Source organism: Pinus tabuliformis, chromosome 1_2 (assembly GCF_031772625.1).
Source record: "Pinus tabuliformis cultivar Carrire ecotype Pingquan chromosome 1_2, CPIR1, whole genome shotgun sequence".
Lineage (NCBI taxonomy): Eukaryota > Viridiplantae > Streptophyta > Pinopsida > Pinales > Pinaceae > Pinus > Pinus tabuliformis.
This window is the reverse complement of record NC_142298.1, coordinates 754,322,248-754,339,401: the sequence shown is the minus strand read 5'-3', so window position 1 is coordinate 754,339,401 and position 17,154 is coordinate 754,322,248. Positions and strand designations below refer to the sequence as shown.

Sequence of the window (17,154 nt, the reverse complement as noted above, 5' to 3'; positions counted from 1 at the left end):
GTATTTCTAAATATATAAATAGATTTTGAGTTTTGATTTTTTTTAGAAACTTGGATTGTATAGACACTAATGGTTAACTTCTTTTTTTTTTATGAAGTAGTTATTTTTTAAGATTGGTGATATAATTTTTTTTTAAAACTAGCTTAGATTTATCTTAACTCAATATATGTATACTTTAAACTAGTTTAATTTATCTTGACTTTGGATCTATTAGGTGCCGTGAGGGATGAAGTTTCTCAAAGTACAAATCCGTTTTTTGACTGCAAAGATGCCAAGATATGACTAAATCTTTAGGAAATACATGAAGATGCCATCCTGCAATACATTGGTAATATTAAATATATTATTACATTTGTTTTTAAAGAGTTTGAAATTCAAGTGAAGATAAAATACTACAAGAAAATGGTCCATATTTATTTACAAAAATGAAACTAAAATTAATTTTTTGTTTTTGACTAACATAAAGAAGAAAATCAACTTCCCTAAAATATGAAACAACTCCCTTTAACTTTTTACTGACAGTGGAGATTGGACAATGCTCAAAATGTTTTGGGATGTAGGAATCTGTTATCTTTATTACACCTTAAAGATTGAAGACTAAACACACTTTTGTTAGAGTTTTCTAAATATACACAAATAAAAATATTATTTAAGAATATTTATTACAAAAATGGATGAATTTCCAAATTTTATAAATCAGCAAAATTATAAATCTTTATTAATTTTATTAACATCTCTTGAACAAAGAATAAAATTTTCAATAAATTTAGATATTTTGTACTTTTTAAAATTTGATAAATCAATTACTCTATTGGGCAACTCAATTGACAATAATCGTGCTCTAAAGTATTATGTAAACCATGAAATCAAAGTTCAAGTATGATATAAACCATGAAATCAAGGTTCAAATCCCTATAAGTCAAACCAACAAAAAAATTAATGAATCAATTATAAATAAATGTTAATAATCATCCAAACATATATATATATATATATATATATATATATATATATATATATATATATATATATAGATATATATATAATTTATTTTTAATTTATTTTTTTCAACTAACCAATTACATCAGTTAAATCCCTTTTTCAACTACACAACTTCCAAGTCACTTGTGCCATCGGAATATAAGGTGTGTCTATAACACATATACATTCTAAAATGAGTATATATTAACACATATGCATAATGAGTGTATAAAAAAATCACAATTTAATATTTTTGGTCTCCTACCCTTTTTGGTTTATATATCGACAAGATTGAGGAGTGGTTATATTCGCAAGGGGGTGATGGTATCTATTTCTGCAAGTTTGTTATAAGGTTTCTTTTGTATGCAGGTGACCTTATTCTAATTGTTAAATCGACTCTTGGTTTGAAAGAGAACTTACTATCCCTTGAGCATTTTTGTAGAAGTGTGGGGGTGCAAGTCAATATCAACAAAACGAAAGTAGTGGCCTTCTCTAAGAAAAGAAAACATAACCAACATAAGTTCTACTTTGAAGGCAACATTCTGGAAGAAGTTGCGGATTACAAATATCTAGGAATTGACTTCAACAATAATCTAAGCTGGAATGGTTGTAGAAAGAAAAGAACTTTGGGGGGTTGGAAAGAATTTTATGCTTTTTGAAATAGGTGCAGAGAGGCAAAGTTATGGGATTGGAAGACCACTCAAACTCTTTTTGGGCTTCTAGTGATTCCACTGATTCTCTATGGTTGTGAAATGTGGGCTAGCAGTACCTCCGACATGCAGTGGAGACAAATTGAGAAAATTCAGAAGTGTTTGATTAAAAACAAATTTAAGATTAAAAGTGTAGTTTCTTATGATATCTTGTTAAATGAAACAAGGACTGCTCTTATTGAAGCAATTGCTATGGTGCGAGTCATAAGGTATTTAAAAAAAATTGAGCAAATGCAAGAGGGTAGAAGAGGGTAGATGGCCTAAGGTTGTCTTTAATGATAGATTGTGCAAGAGAAAAAAAACTTGGATGCAGCAAAATAAAAAATGGTTTAGTAAATGGGGTATTTGCTTGAAAGCGTGTTCCATAAACAACAAAGAGATAAAAGCTTTTGTTATGGAAAAGTTCCACAAATGTACTTGGGATAAGGAGCTAGGAAGAAAGAAAAATTACTATATTGAAGTGTTTAATCCCACTCATAATCATCAACCAAAATCATATATAGAGGCCAATATCTCTTGGAGAGCCAAAATTCTTATTGTTCAGTTAAGGACTAATTCTAATCAACACCGTTGTGAAACAGGGTGCTGGAAAAGGCCAAAGGAAGTGTGGGAGGAAAGGGTATGCATTTTTTGTTCTTTCGGAAAAGTGGAAATAGAAAAACATTTCATTTTAGAATGTGAGGCCTTCAAAGATAACAAGGAAAGTTATGCAGGTATGTTGGCAGCGAGCTCTTGGGATAATCTATTTAGTGAGGGGTTTGTTGAGAAGCTGGGAGCATTTATTGTGAAGCTTCATAGAAAAATGGTCGAATACATCAAACAGATGAAGAAGCAATCTGTCCCATAGGCTATCTTTAGCCTCGTGGATGTTAAAATAATTTCTTTCTTCTTTCTTTCTTTCAATAAATGAACACAAAATCTTAGGTGCATGACTGTTGTTTTGAGAGGAGGTGGCCCTTCTCATTCATCACTCGTGGAATACTTGCATGCATCATTAATACTATTTTAATGAAGGAAAATGATAGAACATTACTTCGAAGATAAAGCATGTTATGTGCACAAATTACAAATTAAGAACGAATACTTTATTTATTTATTTACTTATTATTATTATTTATTTAATTAATTTCTTATTTATTTATATATACATATATATTTTTGAGGTAATAGTTCATGTGAGTTAATCCAACAATGCAAAATTAAAAGTAATTGCTTGTGTGAATGCGTAGATTTTATATGTTTATTTAGAGTAGGAAAGTATTATGTAATATTTGTATTGAAATCTATTTGAAGTATATAAATATTATATAATAATTGTAGAGGCCATCCATTTATTTGGATAAGATAAACTATTTTTATTTTTATTGGGTCAAAGTTTTATTTTTTCAAGCACAAGTGTCCAATTTGTTTTATGAAGTTATAGCCATAATGTAGAAATGAATTCATGTAGCAAATGTTTTTTCCCCAATTCCTTCTTTTGGAGGGAAAAAATATGAAATCTAATCAATAAATATGTTTATTTTGTTGATATTAAGAAGGGACAAATCAAGCAACCTAATAGACCTTGATGAATGCTTGAAAACATAAAATGATGAATGGAAATGCATTGTATATTATTCAAAATGCATTGGATGAAACCATCTTCCCAAAGACCTCTCTTGTGAAGTTCTCTAAAACTACTTAGGATGTTGTAAGGGCGCCACCAAAGTAAAAATAGTGAACTACAAGCCTTGAGACGAGATTTTGAAAGTATAGTAGTGGAGGAATTGAAGTTGATAGATTAGTACATGACTTGAGTGATAAACATGGCAAATTAGTTGAGGATGTACGATGAAGATGTGTTAGATCATAAGGTGGTCAAAAAAATTCTCAACACCATTTCTAAAAAGTTTCATTTGGTAGTGGGGTGATAAAAGAAGCAAAAGTTATGAGTCAACACTATGCAGATAAATTTATGGGGTCTCTTAAAAGTTCATTCAAGACTCAAGTTTCTCTTTCTAGAGGTAGAGGAATATCAAGAGGCAAGGAAAAAGAGGCAGGAACGAAATAGAAAATGAGAAAAAATTAGAAAAGGGAACAATGTTATACTCATTAGACTACTTCCAGGTTTTTATTTTTTTCATTTTTATTAGTCGTCTTCTTGTTCTCTTTTAGTCTGTCCATAAAGTTAATATTTGACACCAATTCTAAGAGTTCAGGTTCCTATGGACATTTTGAGCATCATTTTTTTGTTTGCATCTAGATTTGTGATACTGAGTTGCTTTGAATTTGCTTCCTATTATACAACTTTCCTTAATAATCTATATAGACATGCAAATGCTATAAGTGACAAGATTTATCTATCCCAACCTATGTTTCGTGATGTTATCTTATCAAATAAACTCTCTTATATGCCAAAGGAATGATCAACATCGCACATGAATCAACAAAACACATAAATCAACAAAAACACAAAAATTGAGAGATGACTCTGTTTATCTGTTGGAGACTTTCTAAAATTTGAAAATACACAATTTATTGTTTCAATATAAGCTTTTTGCATTGAAATCCTAAAATACATTATCAAACCACTAGCTGCGAAGAAAAATATGGGAACTCATAAACAAACAAAGCATATCACTATGAACTCAATTTCTCGAAATTTGTTCTTCCCACTTCTAGTCATTAACACACATTTTCAGCGGGAAATTATTCACTACTCAGAATTCCCGAATTAATTTAGAAATACATAAAACATGAGTTCTATGACTGTCCCTAAAATAACAAAACAAAGCCACTAATTCTCTAAACCAATCCTATACTTAATTCAGAATCTAGGCATACCAAGTGCACCTACAATTTTGCAAATCTGTTCCATTTTATGTGTCTGCAATGTGGCCCATAGTGCATACTTAGAAATAACTATGAAAGGAAGGCGTTGTGTATGGTTATATTTCGGCTCTTGCACTTCCGAAACTACACTTTTTTCTTTGCTCATTTGAAGCAGAATCCATAAGAGTTGGATTTCACTGAATCTCATAAATGGCTTCTTACATTCCTAGGAGGAAATAACAACATGGCTTACATTACTATAAGTATCCACTTACACTCACCCCAGGAGTAGATGATGAGAGATTTTAGCATTCGGCAAAGAGGAGATGCAAACAAAAAAACATTGGACAAGCACTCTATTCATGTTATAGGCCCATTTCACATAATCGGATAGACTACTTTACCACTAAGCTACATCATTGGATTGGATAGGAATGCAAGTCAATATTTTTTCTACTCTAGGAAGTGATGACCTGGATCAAGATTCCTTGCAAGATTGCATTTTGAATAAATTTCAATTAGTTGTAGTTAGTTTCTATTGGTCTACATCTAGATCAAATGGAAGTATTGGTTGTGATAAAATTCCCCAGGTAAAGTCTTGACAGGGCATGGATTCGATTGAACATCTTTCTTCTCCAGTGCACTATCCGAGGTGATTGAATTGCTTCCTCGTTTCATTCCTTCACCTCGAGAAATTTGTGGAAAGAATACAAGAGCTTCCAACAATGGATTGCATGTTAATGAAGAACATCAAAAGTAGTGGATGCTTGTTATAGGTGTTGGTAAACTGAAGATCCCGAGGTTGACAAGAGTCCAAATGTTCTAGAGTTCACATGAATCACACATTTCCAATGACTTACTCAAACATGTACCAATCACATTAGTAATGTTTTCATGAAATTGGATCAAAATCATGTTTAGAATTGAAGGGTTGTGAATGTTACATAGATGACAATACTCCCCCGTCAGCGTAAAGAATTTACAAAATTGTTAGAAAAGGGAGAACTATTTGTTAGAAAGAAACAAATTTATCGTAAAAAAGGGCATAGTTGTCGTAAATTCAAAATCAATGAAAGATGATCATCGAATCAGATGTTATCCGACAATAGATCTATGTTACTTTGTAATTCAAAATGTTTCTTTACAATTTTCAGAGATGATGTTCTTAGAGGAAACATTGAGATATTGAACATCATCAATTACACTCCACTAGAGTTTCCCATCAAAGTTGCAAATTTTACACCAAAAGTTTTGAATATTTGGGAGTTGATGCTTCGTTTAGTTTCATTTAATACGTGATGATGTCTAAAATTTGTGAGGTTGTGATACAAATTTAAATTTGGAAAAATAGCCATCATATTGTTCATGAATTAAGATCATTTTATATAGATTATCTGATGTCACCTACGACTTGTATATTTCCAAAATCTATGAAATATTTGCTATTAGGACTTGAAAGACAATCTTTAAAGATTCAAAGACAATCTATGTTGGAAAAGTTATAAAAATACATCAAATTAACATAATGTAAGTGATTCCTTTTTATCTTCTAATTTTAAGTGATATTTTATTTACTAATTTTTATCTTCAATAAATTTTTATATATCACTATTTTTCTCAGTTTTATGCCTTACCACATTTCTTTTGCAATATTTAATACAATTGCTAATTATCTCATTAAACAATTGCCATCCCATCCCAAAATATTAATATTAAAGTGACGAAGATATTTTACACATCAAATACCTGTTCAACCACAGTCATGGTTGGTATTTTCATACACGAAAACCCAAAAAAAAAATAGTGCCTCCCTTTTTATAATGTTTGTGGTGATAGGGAGCATATTCTGAGTGCCCCAATCATCTTTATGGCCATTATTGACATCCTTATCATGTACATTATTGACATCCTTATCATGTACAGTAGTAACAAATGAAAAAAGACATGTGCTTGCCTTTTTATAATGTTTGTTGTGAAACTGTCAGAATTAACTGAGACGTCGCTGAGGTCCATGTCTCCATAATTATTATGAAGATACTAGTTGAGTAATTTTCCACTTGTGAGAGCCAGTACCAAGAGGAGACCGAGATCATCGGAGCGGTAGAAGAAGAATCGACTATGGAATTGAAAAATTCATCGTCGACTGATCTCGTTGCGTCTTGTGGGGTGAGGACCCAGAAGTGTGCAGGGTTTTGGATAAGTGCCCACACACTCCTAGCAGTGAAGTGTTGGAATATTAATTCCAACTGCCGTGCAGTAGCAGCGAGCCGCAATAGAGGACTTACGAAGGAGTCGACTTATTCACGCCACTGCCATAAGTGTCTTTTCACCGTTTGCCTGTTTGTGTTCCCAAAGCAGGAAGAAGATCAAATCTGGGCTCTGCGTCATAACTGCTCACCAAAAGAGGAAGCATGGCCGAGAAGGAGAGTACCAGCCTCGAGCCAGCCGCAGCATTTATCAGTCTTGGGTTTCAGCACAACCGACTCAAGAAATATAGCAAAAGATCAGATTTGTTCATTATGTGCAGCAGAGTCTCTGTCAGCAAGTTGAGGCGGTTGATGGATAAGTTATGACCGCCTCCTGCACTATATATATGTGTAGAGCCACAGCAGTGTTAATAACTCCGTAATGTAGCGCAGCAGCGCTCAAATGTAATTTCTGTGTTTTTAAGAAAGAATGTGCAGCAGCATGAGCTCACATGAATGAAGCCCTTTTTGCACAGCAGTGCAGGGATTGAAAAGTAAGAAGCAGCAGCAGCAGCTGAAGAATCACACAGAGCAGAAGAAAGCACGCAGCAGCGTGAAGAGGAAGAAGAATAATTTCAGAACAGTGAAATGCACAGCAGTGCAGAAATTTGAATGTAATTTGTTTTTATGTTCATCTGTGTGGAACAGAATCGTTCCTTAGTGAATTTCTGAAGTAGATGTTCAGCAATAGAAGTTTTGAAATTCCCTCTGTATGAGGAAGACAAATCTGTAACAGTTAGTTTATTTTGATAAATACAAGTTAAATTTTTCCTGTTGCTGTTACACCGTCACCGTTGCTGAAACACCTCGTAACTCAAAAATTACTTGACGTCAAAAGTTTACGTTGCTGAAACACGACGATCAGCGTTGCTGAAACACCTGTTTCAGCAACTGAAAAAAAACTGTGTTGCTGAAACACCGTTTCCAGCAAGCGAATTTTTCTGTTTTTCTGTGTAAAAACAGAGTGCGATTTTTGTCTGTTTGTTATGGGATTTATCAGAAAATTCCAACATGGTATCAGAGCTAGTCCAGGCTCTTTGAAGTGTCAAAGAAGCTGAAGGAAGATTTCTTGCAGCAGCAACTTCTCCAGCAGTGTGAAGACTCAGCCAAGAAAGAATCCAGGTATTTCTCAGATTAATTTTCTGTGTTGTTGTTGAAGAAACAGTCAGTGATTTTAAAAACACAGTCAGAGATTTTAAAGCCTAGATAAGAATGGCAAGGTCAAAGAAGAAAGCCTCCAGGGCTGTTAAAAATGTGTCTCCCCCCTCTACTAAACTAGAAGGCAACCCATTAGAATACATTCTATTTGAAGTTCCAAAGTTTGATGGAAACTTTGATGTATGGGAAATAAAGATGAGGGCTTTCCTAATGTTTGAAGGGATTGAAGTCTGGGAGTCAGTGATTGATGACAGCAATATGGATAAAGAATCCATGGAGTATGATGCACAAGCAGCAAAGACTATCTTGGATGGTCTCCCTGATTCAGTGAAGAAGAATCTTGGAAAATATTCATCAGCAAAGGATATATGGGACAGACTGCATGACCTTCATGCAAAGGGAGCACTGACCATGACAATGAGTCAAGAAGAACCCATCATAGAAGCTGAGAATGAAAAGCTTGACCTCATCAAGCTTCAAGTAAAAGAAAGGGATGAAGAGTTAGCCAAGCTCAAGAAGGAGCTTGACCAATGCAAGAGGAAACATCATGAAGAAGTCATATCCATGACAAATCAGCTGAATGAAGTAAAGAAGCAGGCAGATGTCTTGTCAAGTCAACTTGAACAAAGACACAAGAAAGTGAACAAACTTGTAGAAGAGATTGGACAGTGCAAGGCAGAGGTCTCCTCCCTTCAGTGCGAACTACAAGAAGCAAGGAAGCAGGCAAAAGGAGCTGAAAAGAAAATGGAGAGCAGTCAAGCAGAAACCTCCAAAATGAAGTCTGATATTATCTCCTTTAAAATAGTAGCAGTTGAAGCTACTCGTAGCAAGGAAGATACTGAGGGACAGCTAGCAAAGAAAAATAATGAATGTGAAAAGTTAGAAGAAGAGATTGTCCTCCTCAGGAAGAAGGTTGAAGGGATGAACAAGATCATGAAGAGCTCTCAAGCCTTGGATGATATGCTCAGCTATCACAGATCTCCATATGATAAATCAGGACTTGGGTATGTAGGTGAACCCTCAAACAAGTATGAGGATGCCTTAAGCAAAGGAGATGTGAAGAAGCCAGAAAGAGAAGGTGATGCTCCCAGTTCCAGCAAAGGCAAGGAGAAAAATGAAGGCAGCAATAGAAGAAATCCTGCTCCAAGCATAAAACCAGCTCCAAGAAGAAATGTAGCTGATGGCAAAGAGGCAAGATGCAATGGTTGTCATCAAAGAATTTCAAGGCAGCAAGGCTTCAGAAGTGCATCAAGGAAACCTCCATCTCACAGGTACCAAAGTTCATTTTATGGTTATTGTTATGCCTGCTCAAACTTTGGTCATATGGCAAAAGATTGTAGAGCATTTCATGGAGATAGATGTTGTGGTCTACGACAACCTCCAAGAAACAATTTTAGAAGAAATCATGAAATGTTATTCATAAACAACGTTGAATGTTTCAAGTGTCATAACATTGGGCATATGGCACGTGACTGTAACTTAACATGGGATCTTACACAAGCTAGACCCATGCAAAAGAAGAAAGTTACACAAGTATGGAGAAGAAAAGAAATACAGTGTGAAAGCCCCTTAAGCAACGCAGCTGATCTAAGTTTGTTTTGAGAAAACTTGTCAAAAGAAGACAAGCATACATTAAAGGGGAGCTTGTAATTTTTTATTTGCTGAACTGTATTAACAGTCATTTGTTGATGATGGATGTATTACAGCACAGCAGTTGCAAATGAAATCTTTGTTAATCCCTCTGAAAGGTAATATGCAGTAGTGATGAAATCAGCAATGTTTTTGCTTTGTTTTTATGCAATATGCACAGAAATGCATAAAGAAGAAAAGGAGGCAGCGCTCAAATGTGAAGTGCAGCAGCGCAATAAGAAGTATGCAAGGCAAGGAAACCCTCACAGCAGTGGGAAGACAGAATACAAAACAGCAGTTTGGAAATTTTTTTATGGAGCACATGCAAAGAAATGCATAAAGAAAAACAGGGACAACAAATTTTTAATGCACACTGGATGTATAAGAATGTGTGTGGCAGCAGAAAGCCAAAGGAATTGCACAGTAGTGCATTGTGTAAAAAAAAATGAAGATTAAGATCATGTGAAGCAAGGGTGCATGAGAAAAGGCAGCAGCCTGTGTTATTTTATTTTTTTTGTGGAGAATGAAGTGCCAAGAGTATGGGCACACAGCAGTATGATGAAACAAAAGGCAGCGTCAATGCAAATTGCAGAGGCAATGCAGCAGCAAGAAGTTATGGACAGCAGCATGATGGCAAAAAGGAGAAGCACACAGCAATGCAAATGTGAAAAATGCAGCAGCAAGAAGTTTTGAACAACAGCAATTGCAAAAGAAATTTTCCTTACAGCAGTAAAGGTAAATGTAATGAATTTGTTGTTCATTGAATTGATATGCAATATATGCAACAGCAGTGAGTGCAAGAAATGTTTACACACAGCAGTGTAAATTTGTAAGTGGGGACAGTGTAATTGTTCCAGAAAAGACAGAGTATTTGTCTTTGAAAAGTGCAGAAGCAGTGCAAGTATAGACACAGCAGTGTGGGATAGACACAGTAAAGAAGATGGCACAACAGTGCAACAGAGAATATGCAACAGCATAAAAGAACAATGTAATGAGTTTGCACACACAGCAGTGAAATGATTGTTTGTTTTTGAAACTGCATGTAAAGCAGTGTCTGTTTGTAATCCCTCTGTTAATGAGGAAGGTGCTTTTCAGCACAATCATTTGGTGAAGCCCTCTATGAAAGAGGAAGATGCTTTTCAGCATAGTGTGGTAAATCCCTCTATCAAGAGGATGATGCTTTTCAGCATAGTCACAGGTGAATCCCTCTGTCAAGAGGAAGGTGCTCTTCAGCACATTGTTATGGTGAATCCCTCTGTCATGAGGAAGGTGCTCTTAAGCACAGTTTCAGGTTAATCCCTCTATTAAGAGGAAGACAACTTTGTTGTTTGTGGAACTGCATCAGAAGCAGTTGGTGAATTCCTCTATGAGATGAAATGTTTGGGTACGACAGAATGCCCAGCAGTTGAAATTAAGGGGGTGTGTTGGAATATTAATTCCAACTGCCGTGCAGTAGCAGCGAGCCGCAATAGAGGACTTACGAAGGAGTCGACTTATTCACGCCACCGCCATAAGTGTCTTTTCACCGTTTGCCTGTTTGTGTTCCCAAAGCAGGAAGAAGATCAAATCTGGGCTCTGCGTCATAACTGCTCACCAAAAGAGGAAGCATGGCCGAGAAGGAGAGTACCAGCCTCGAGCCAGCCGCAGCATTTATCAGTCTTGGGTTTCAGCACAACCGACTCAAGAAATACAGCAAAAGATCAGATTTGTTCATTATGTGCAGCAGAGTCTCTGTCAGCAAGTTGAGGCGGTTGATGGATAAGTTATGACCGCCTCCTGCACTATATATATGTGTAGAGCCACAGCAGTGTTAATAACTCCGTAATGTAGCGCAGCAGCGCTCAAATGTAATTTCTGTGTTTTTAAGAAAGAATGTGCAGCAGCATGAGCTCAGATGAATGAAGCCCTTTTTGCACAGCAGTGCAGGGATTGAAAAGTAAGAAGCAGCAGCAGCAGCTGAATAATCACACAGAGCAGAAGAAAGCACGCAGCAGCGTGAAGAGGAAGAAGAATAATTTCAGAACAGTGAAATGCACAGCAGTGCAGAAATTTGAATGTAATTTGTTTTTATGTTCATCTGTGTGGAACAGAATCGTTCCTTAGTGAATTTCTGAAGTAGATGTTCAGCAATAGAAGTTTTGAAATTCCCTCTGTATGAGGAAGACAAATCTGTAACAGTTAGTTTATTTTGATAAATACAAGTTAAATTTTTCCTGTTGCTGTTACACCGTCACCGTTGCTGAAACACCTCGTAACTCAAAAATTACTTGACGTCAAAGGTTTACGTTGTTGAAACACGACGATCAGCGTTGTTCAAACACCTGTTTCAGCAACTGAAAAAAAACTGTGTTGCTGAAACACCGTTTCCAGCAAGCGAATTTTTCTGTTTTTTCTGTGTAAAAACAGAGTGCGATTTTTGTCTGTTTGTTATGGGATTTATCAGAAAATTCCAACATGAAGGTCATGCAAAGGGAATTCCAACCGCTCCATGACGACATTTTCTTAGCCTCATTACCAAAATCGGGTACAACATGGTGTAAAGCATTGCTTCACACCATCTTCCAATTTAGCAAAGAAGACACGAATTTCGGGGCTTCTGTGGATGACCAAAATCCCCATTCTTTGGTACCCACCATGGAAGCTCACCTGTTCGATTCTACTGTCGAGCATCAACAGTACGATCTTTCCATCTTTTCCAAGTTTCCTTCTCCGCGTCTGCTGCACAGCCATTTGCCATTCCATTTGTTGCCTCCTTTTGTGAGGACTTCTGCTTGCAAGATTGTTTACATTGCTCGCAACCCCAGAGATGTCTTCGTTTCGTATTGGAAATTCTTCAATAAACTTCACGAAGGCGGGTACCCTTATTCAAATGGAGATTTGAGCAAGGAAACTTTGTTTGATGGGTTTTGCTCTGGGTTTTTCAATGGCGGCCCGTTTGCGGAAAGCGTTCTGAGTTATTGGCATGAAAGCAGACGGGATCCCAATAAGGTGATGTTTGTTACTTACGAGGACCTGCAAGCTGATTGTGTGGGTTGCGTTAAAAAGCTTGGCCTTTTCTTGGGCTGCTCCCCTCAACTCGTGGAGGAGAACGCTGCAATAATTGCGGAGAAGTGCAGTTTCCAGAGCCTGTCAACAGTGGAGGTGAACAAAACGGGAAGAGTGTTGGAAAATAAATTTCGAGTGCCCAACCACAGTTTCTTCAGAGAGGGAAAAGTGGGCGAATGGAAGGAGCATTTCACTCCACAGATGGAGGAGCGTATTTATTTAGCGATCGAACAGAAATTGAACAACGAAGGCCTCTATTTCAAATACAGTTTATAGAAAGTTATTACATTATTGATGCATTCCATTAGGAGATAAGTGGTGTAGAAAGTTATCATATTACTGTCATTAGAAAGTTTATGAGATAGGTATGCATTATATTACTGTCATTCATTTCCGTTTATTAGATAGGTATTGTCATTTGGTGCTATGTATATTGCTGCCAGCACTCGTGCTTGCAGTGCTGAAGTTATTTGCTATTAATAAATATAATCGGGATGTGAAGTTTAGAAAAAAAGATTCGCAGTTTTCTATGTTGTTTCCTTGAAAACCCTACAGGGTTTCTGTCTGTGTTTTTAGACATGGTTAGCGGTTTCTAACTGTGTTCTTAGACATGGTTTCCATTTAAAGACTTTGTTTAAAACATTGTATATACTTGCTCCGATTCAGGCTTTGCGCCTGCCTTTATATATGTGAATTTTATTTATTTTAATTTCTTGTTTGTCTCTCCCAATGAGAATAAGTTTTTCTTTTGTAATGTAACTAGACTATATACTTTTCATGGGGATTTCCAGCTCCATTGGTTACTTGCATAGGTTATATATATCACTGGTTTTTATCAGTATTCTGCACTTAATTGACATTCTATACCATAAAAATTTACCGTCTAAATTGACATTTACTATTGGGGTTCTCTTAAGGATTATAATTGCGTCTCTATATAGTAGTGTTAAGTTCATTCTTGAACTATTACACTACTATAGTGTTATGTTCATTCTTGAACTATTACACTACTGTATTTGACAGATTTGACTTAATCACTCTTGTTTAAAATATACATAGAGGATTTGTCCTAGATTTTCTTCTATACTTTCCTTAATTGGTATTTGGAATAGAAATGGTATTTCGAACGAATAACCACAATACTAGTCTTTTGATTGGACTTATTCAATACCTCTACTAATCATATGTAAGATTGGAATATTTCAAATTTTGCAAAAGAATTGAAATATTAACATTATTTGAACCAGAGTGTAAGTATATAATCCTTCTCCTAGCCAAATTATCCATTCCGCCAGTACTCACAAACGGTAAGAGTAATTCAATAATTCCTACAAAACATTTACATCTACCGTATATTTTCCTTATACATGTATTCAAGAATCTAACCCACTAGTTATCTGAGTTATGTATGGTTCACAAGAATAGTTTAAAGGAACAAAATATTCTACTTCATATATATACAGAAAGTGATTTTTCCACATACACCGTTCAAAATTGACATCCAACCAAGGTTCAGAGGATTTTGCAGGCTTCACAATCAGGGAATAAAATATAGCAAAACGCTAATGCAGGAAGTTAATGTCTGGAAGCAAACACAGAAACTGAAATTAATAGACATTTAACAGGAAAATAATGTTCTCCCTTCTGACATACAACAAGGTGACCCCATGACAGACCGCCTCACCGCCTTAGCCTCCGCAATGCTTTTGATGACAGACCCTCTAACCGCCTTCGCCTCTACAATGGAGTCCTACAATGGAGCTCGAATTGTTCAATGTGCAGAAGAGTAACAGTGATTGATAGAAATCACCTCCTAAATGAAGTACTAGCACTGGCTCCTCTTTCAGGCAAGAACCAAAACAATCTTCCTGCTAGTCCCACCCATGTTGTTGTTATGTGTAAATTTATTTATTTATTTTTCCGATTGGGACCACGGCGATAATGGGGTAGCTGATTCCCAACGGTACACATTTTCATCTTCTGTTTTTCACCCCTGTGAAAAAACTTAATAGATACTTTCCTGCGTCACAGACTTACCCTTCCAATCATCAGGGCCATGCATCTGTTTTTTAATGAAGTAATACGGGAGCAACATCATTGTGGGCATTACACTTTAGTTTGGGCACCAATACTTTACAAACAGATTAGAGCCATGAACAAATTAGATTTCTTTAACAGTTGTAACCCCGTAAGGCGCACACAAAAAGCAGCTTCACCGTCTCCCACTGTCATGAAATAATTCGTACTTCCAAGACAATGAATATTATAATGTCCTTTATATAGAGTCAAGCAAAGACATTATTTAAAATACAAAGGCCATACCTCTATTTCCTATAGGAATTTCTCTTCTGCTAACACGCTAAATCTATAGAGTAGTCTGCGACACAAACTCTATCAACTAAGCCTTACACACAGAAAAGAAAACAAGGCACACTCAGCGAGATCTCCAAATCTAACACTGCACCTAAGAAGGTTTGGTAAACCAGATTTGGAATCTACGATTAATTTAGTTAAACCAGATTTGAAATCACTATTAATTTAGCATAGAGTACCCCAAAACATACAATCTTTTGCCTCTATTCCCTTTACAGTTGGAAGAATAGCGGATTTCATCACCAGTAACTCGAGTTCCTTTGTCAATATTGAAGCTGGTGAATATGCCCATGATTCTTTATGTATTTCGACTTGTATCTACCTCACTCACACATTTACGAATCTGTGTCAAAGTTAGAGGAAGAGCATTTTCACCATTAACAAGGGTAAAAAACGAATGAGCAATAATATGATGACTAGTTGACCCAAAACTTCCTTTTTACAAACATACTATCATTATATGTTTTTCGGAGGGTCTCTGCAACAACAATTCCTTTTCTATAAGCCAAGTCATTTGATTTTACAACAATAGGTGCCCCTTATTTTTCTACATAGTTTTGTTTTATCAAAGGCATAGTTAAAAGTTTGGTAAGACATATATTAAATAAAAATTTAGGGATAGATTTTAACAAAGATTGTTTTAACTAATAAGTCTATTTATACTTAGAAATTTTTTTGCATGTCATAACTCTAAAATCACTTAACAAGAGCTATGATGTCACATTCATAGAGTTTGATTATCCAAAAATATAAATAAATAAGAAAATAACTAAATGGAAACCCATTTAAGTAGAGAAATTGATTGTAAGGATGCCATACTTTTGACACAACCGCATAAGGAAATCCTTTAATCATTCCAAAGCCTTTACTTCTAATGAAGGGCGAAAAGTAGGAATTACCACTTCAAATACCACTTCAAATACCACTTCAAAAAGATCACTTAAGATGTAGGAGCATTGACAATACCGTGATGGGTAAATACCACTTCAAAAAGATCACTTAAGATGTAGGAGCATTGACAATACCGTGATGGGTAAATCAACAATTTGGGAGAACGAGGATGACAAAGGTGATGCAAGGAGTAATAGGCATAAATATGGAGTTGTGATAGAAGAATGTTGATGAAACATGAACTATTCTTACTGGTTGGTTAATGAGGTATTCTAGTGGTTGTTTATTTTTTTATAAACATTATTTATGATTACTTATTTTTATATAAAATGATGATTTATATCATATCGTGATAGAAGATAGATTAATAATATGATATCTAGTTTGGGAGATTTTGGAGCATATTTTCCTGTTATCTTACTTTGTAAATGAATAGATTGGCTCTGATTACATAAATTGAATTGGTGTCCGAGCTCAACAAATATAATGATTAGACAGACTCTGAGTGGAGAGTAGATTGTTATTGTGATATTAAAGTGTAGTTTATTACATGCAAGGACCAATAAGAGACACAAGTCTCATGTTTATGAGAAGTTGCTTGTTTGGTTCACGTGTAATAAATAATTGTTTCTATGTTGAGGGCGGTCCGAAGGCAGATGTCAGTGGAAGAAGCGGGGCCAGAGCAGCAGCTGTGGGCTCCTTGGAAAACGCGTTACCATATGCAGAATTAGGAGCAGAGCGAACCGATGAATGGAATGAAGGTTGATATTTGACGACTCTTCCTTTTAAAGAGGTAAGGACATGGATAAGTTGGAGTATCCCGCATATGGAGAGGCATGCGAACAAACACTATAAAAAGGCACGAACATGTTTTTTATTTGTTTTTGTGTGAAAATAACCACTATCAAATGTTTTGCGGAGAGTTGAGTTGTTTTTTTGACCGTGAATAAAAATATATTATTATTATTATTAAAAAGATATTATTATTATTATTATTATTATTATTATTATTATTAAGGATTTGATTTTTAATTCAGGTATATATATTTTACTTGAAGTTTATGAAGGTATATATAATTTATCTCTTTTGGTTTTGAACCTATGATTTTTTAATAGGAAACATATGTTCTTAACCATTACAGCCACTCAAGTTGTATAGAAAGATGAAGACTGGAAAATAATTTTTGAGAAATCATATAAAATCACTTTGTAATCTTTTTATTATTATTTTTTCAATAAAGAAACTTGAAAATAATGTTTGAGAAATCATATAAGGTGACTTTGTAGTCTTTTATAACTATTTTTGAAAT

The 17,154-nt window shown here is 35.2% G+C and overlaps 1 pseudogene; it reads left to right on the top strand.

Moving 5' to 3' along the window:
• The first annotated feature begins 11,996 nt into the window (after nucleotides 1–11,996).
• Nucleotides 11,997–13,236, top strand: LOC149207976 (cytosolic sulfotransferase 5 pseudogene; annotated as a pseudogene).
• Nucleotides 13,237–17,154: the final 3,918 nt, after the last annotated feature.